The 4,959-nt window shown below is 42.9% G+C and overlaps 1 long non-coding RNA gene across 1 annotated transcript; it reads right to left on the bottom strand.

Moving 5' to 3' along the window:
• Nucleotides 1–3,574: 3,574 nt before the first annotated feature.
• On the bottom strand, nt 3,575–4,653 carry LOC135530925 (uncharacterized). The gene is made up of 4 exons (XR_010453920.1): nt 4,444–4,653; nt 3,980–4,243; nt 3,705–3,792; nt 3,575–3,615 (listed from the first exon to the last, which is right to left on the bottom strand). It is a non-coding gene; the product is annotated as an uncharacterized LOC135530925 (long non-coding RNA).
• Nucleotides 4,654–4,959: the final 306 nt, after the last annotated feature.

Raw genomic sequence — 4,959 nt, 5'->3', positions numbered from 1 at the left:
TTTCCGTGAAGCAAAGAACGTTACAGTCTCTGATGTCCCTCTGGAATGCTACCCTTGCTCGGATTTCATCAACCTTGTTGTCAAGAGACTGGACATTGGCAAGAAGAATGCTAGGAAGTGGGGCACGATGTGCCCGTCTACGTAGTCTGACCAGAAGACCGCCTCGTTTCCCTCTTTTACGAAGTCGTTTGTTTGGGTCGCCGGCTGGGATCCATTCCGTTGTCCCGGTTGAAAGGCAGAACACAGGATCCGCTTCGTGAAAGTCATATTCTTGGTCGAACTGATGTTGAGTTGAAGCTGGTCTTATATACAGTAGGTCTTCTCGACTGTATGTAATGAAACCTAAGATGACCTGGGGTACTAATGTAAGAAATAACATGTAAAAAAAACAAAAAACTGCATAGTTTCCTAGGAACGCGAAGCATAGTTATGAATCAATGCATGTTAGTCATATACTGCTTATACTGTATTCAATGTATCTCAAATAAATGTACTAATGAATCATTAATCATTTGAAAATAAAACAAGCAATATCATGACACTGAACAATATGGTATTACATAATATAAAATATAGAATGACCAGTAATGACTGACAGCAATACAAAGTAAAACATATTTTAACACATCAGGAACAACTCCAGAGATACAAACATTTAAAAGCTCTTGTCAATATAATTCCTTTTTGTGTCACTAAGACAAGACATAACTTTATAAGTTATAAAAAAAATCAGGAGTTGGCAAAATCCAATAGAAAAGATGAGCAATAGAATCTACAGATAGTAAACAGATAAGTACACAAGAACAGTAGGCCAGTTCAGGAAGGAAACCTGAGTGTCCAATTAGAGACTAGTATCATTCACCACCATCTCATTCTGTGGTCTATTAAACTGACCGGTTCTGATCTCACATCATTCTGCTGCTGCTGCTACTGTTACTCTACGCTGGCTTCTTGTCCTCCGTTGACTCTGCTGCTGCTACTGTTACTCTACGCTGGCTTCTTGTCCTCTGTTGACTCTGCTGTTGCTACTGTTACTCTACGCTGGCTTCTTGTCCTCTGTTGACTCTGCTGCTGCTACTGTTACTCTACGCTGGCTTCTTGTCCTCTGTTGACTCTGCTGCTGCTACTGTTACTCTACGCTGGCTTCTTGTCCTCTGTTGACTCTGCTGCTGCTACTGTTACTCTACCCTGGCTTCTTGTCCTCTGACTCTGCTGCTGCTACTGTTACTCTACGCTGGCTTCTTGTCCTCTGTTGACTCTGCTGCTGCTACTGTTACTCTACGCTGGCTTCTTGTCCTCTGTTGACTCTGCTGCTGCTACTGTTACTCTACGCTGGCTTCTTGTCCTCTGTTGACTCTGCTGCTGCTACTGTTACTCACGCTGGCTTCTTGTCCTCTGTTGACTCTGCTGCTGCTACTGTTACTTACGCTGGCTTCTTGTCCTCTGACTCTGCTGCTGCTACTGTTACTCTACGCTGGCTTCTTGTCCTCTGACTCTGCTGCTGCTACTGTTACTCTACGCTGGCTTCTTGTCCTCTGACTCTGCTGCTGCTACTGTTACTCTACGCTGGCTTCTTGTCCTCTGACTCTGCTGCTGCTACTGTTACTCTACGCTGGCTTCTTGTCCTCTGTTGACTCTGCTGCTGCTACTGTTACTCTACGCTGGCTTCTTGTCCTCTGACTCTGCTGCTGCTACTGTTACTCTACGCTGGCTTCTTGTCCTCTGTTGACTCTGCTGCTGCTACTGTTACTCTACGCTGGCTTCTTGTCCTCTGTTGACTCTGCTGCTGCTACTGTTACTCTACGCTGGCTTCTTGTCCTCTGTTGACTCTGCTGCTGCTACTGTTACTCTACGCTGGCTTCTTGTCCTCTGTTGACTCTGCTGCTGCTACTGTTACTCTACGCTGGCTTCTTGTCCTCTGACTCTGCTGCTGCTACTGTTACTCTACGCTGGCTTCTTGTCCTCTGACTCTGCTGCTGCTACTGTTACTCTACGCTGGCTTCTTGTCCTCTGACTCTGCTGCTGCTACTGTTACTCTACGCTGGCTTCTTGTCCTCTGACTCTGCTGCTGCTACTGTTACTCTACGCTGGCTTCTTGTCCTCTGTTGACTCTGCTGCTGCTACTGTTACTCTACGCTGGCTTCTTGTCCTCTGACTCTGCTGCTGCTACTGTTACTCTACGCTGGCTTCTTGTCCTCTGTTGACTCTACTGCTGCTACTGTTACTCTACGCTGGCTTCTTGTCCTCTGTTGACTCTGCTGCTGCTACTGTTACTCTACGCTGGCTTCTTGTCCTCTGTTGACTCTGCTGCTGCTACTGTTACTCTACGCTGGCTTCTTGCCCTCCGTTGACTCTGCTGCTGCTACTGTTACTCTACGCTGGCTTCTTGTCCTCCGTTGACTCTGCTACTGTAACTAGCTGTTTCTCACTATGCTGCTGATTTCTGATATAATATTTTCTTTGTGAATGCTCGCTAGCTGTGTTTGAACCTCGCCCGCATCGTTCAAAATCTGGAATTGGCAAAATCCCATAAAAAAGATAAGCAATACAATCTACAGATAGTAAACAGATAAGTTGACATGTTGAACCTGTAAATGAACCCACAAATGCTGATGCTCCAGATACTCAACTAGTGTAAAAAAGGCCAGTTTCATTGCTTCTTTAATCAGCGAGCACAACAGTTTTCAGCTGTGCTAACATAATAACAATATGGTTTTCTAATGATTAATTTACCTTTTAAAATGATAAACTTGGATTAGCTAACACAACGTGCCATTGAAACACAGGGGTAATGGTTGCTGATAATTGGCTTCTGCACGCCTTTGTAGATATTCCATAAAACATCTGCATTTTCCAGGTAGAATAGTATTTTACAACATTAACAATGTCTACACTGCATTTCTGATCAATTAGATGCTATTTTAATGGACACATTTTTTTGCTTTTCTTTCAAAAACAAGGACATTTTAAGTGACCCCAAACTTTTGAACGGTAGTGCACATACTGTATTTATCATTAGGAGAACAATCTAAATTCCAGCACTTACTCAAAAGTTAAAGCTCATTGTCTCAAACCTAGATAAGAAAGCAACATGATAGTAAGAGAATAACATTGTGAGGCCTAGCTTTGGTTTGATGCTGTTGCTCTTCAGTCCAAGTTCTGTGGTGGTTCTCTTCAGTCCATGTTCTGTCGTGGTTCTCTTTAGTTCTCGTAATCGGAGGACTCAGCATCTATCTGAGTGCCTGTGTGTGTCACTGCCAAGTCTCTCACATTCTGAAAGGAGACACATTGAATGAGCACTTTACAAACCACTCCCTCTAACACTTGTATGTACACGGACACACAGACTGCATTATAAGAGACTTACTGCCAGGGTGTCATACTCTGGTGACCTGGTCTTCATGTTCAGAGATGTGTACATGTCACTGTTGGGGTCAGGATGGACACTCTGTGGAGAGAGACACAGAAACACAAACACTCAATACTGCATAAAACACAAATACATTCATTCATTCATTTATTGTCTATGTTTGTGGTATTGGGATTGAAATAACTTCGGGTGTTGACATTATTATCAGTGTGTCTGCTGTGTCATCACTTCCTCCTGTGGATCTCCTGTAATGAGGAACAGAGTGAGTTCTGCTCTCTACTGACCTCTAGTGGAAGTTTATGTTACTAATACAGGATATGTAAATGCAGGTTACCTCTTCAGAGTGCAGTAGATGGTGAGTAGCAGAGCTCCAGCAGTCAGGACAGCCCCCACCCCCACCACAGGAACCCAGGGAAACACTGCTGCAGGGTCATGAGTTAATAAATGCATGGTGGAGATATGACAGAGGAAACCAGGGAAGAACAAAATGAAACAATATGTATTTAATTCTGTCATACAGTATGATGAGTGTCTCACATTGCTAACTATTATTTATTGTTGTTGACCTGTGTGATTATCAATGAATAGAGGAAGATGATGTGAACTTACACTGAACGTCCACAGACACAGAAGAAGAGTTGAGACGTCCATATTTATTCTCAGCCTCACAGTAATATTCTCCTCTGTCCTCAGAGATGATGTTAGTGATGCTGTAACTCTGTCCTGATGCTTTTGGTGAGGCTACGTTCTTCTTGTACCAGGTGTATTTGTCCACAGGTGGGTTGGCATCACTGCTGCAGGTCAGAGTCACTGAACTGCCCTCCACTAGTTCACCAGAGGGACTGACTGACACTGAGGGGTTCAATGGACCATCTGGTGTAAAAAAAACAGTAGATTTAGTACAAATTAGGACAGTTATTAAACATATTATATAAACATTCCACAATTGTACTTTTCCACACAATTACTTTTAGATCCACCCTCTTATTCAAGATGATCAATTCAAGTATCATGTGGATATGTCACTACAATGTTAATATACCAAACTAAAGGGTTAAACCCCATGTACTTACATGTGACAGTGAGAGTCTCTTCAGCAGAGGGGAGATCCTCATGTCCTTCTACAGAACAGGAGTATCTGCCTGTATCCTCACTGCTGACTGAGAACAGGATATAGACAGGAGAGGAGGTGTTGCTGTTTGGTATAGACTGTCCATTCTTATACCAACTGTAGGCTGTGATGGGGTCCAGTGTACAGTTGGTTCTACATCTCAGTGTGACTCTCTCCCCTCTAACACAGATGTAGGATCCATCTCCAACACAGCATCTAGAGTAAAAGGAACCACATCATTATTCTCCTCCTATATATGTCCTCTTATGTGAAATATTATATATTTTTCCCTGTTGCATAACACTGCAGTGTCTGCATGACTGCCCTTAAATAAGGTAATTACGGTCATTAATTTGATATATTTAGACAGGACAGTCAACTCTGTAATAATTTCCACTGTTTTCCAGGAAGTCCTGGGTTCCATAGAATCAATAAAACAGATTAAAACACAACATTCCCATTCGCATACATACAAACA

This window comes from Oncorhynchus masou, unplaced genomic scaffold, assembly GCF_036934945.1.
Source record: "Oncorhynchus masou masou isolate Uvic2021 unplaced genomic scaffold, UVic_Omas_1.1 unplaced_scaffold_1461, whole genome shotgun sequence".
Taxonomy (NCBI): Eukaryota; Metazoa; Chordata; class Actinopteri; order Salmoniformes; family Salmonidae; genus Oncorhynchus; species Oncorhynchus masou.
The sequence above is the reverse complement of the archived record's forward strand: the minus strand, read 5'-3'. Positions and strand labels throughout refer to the sequence as shown.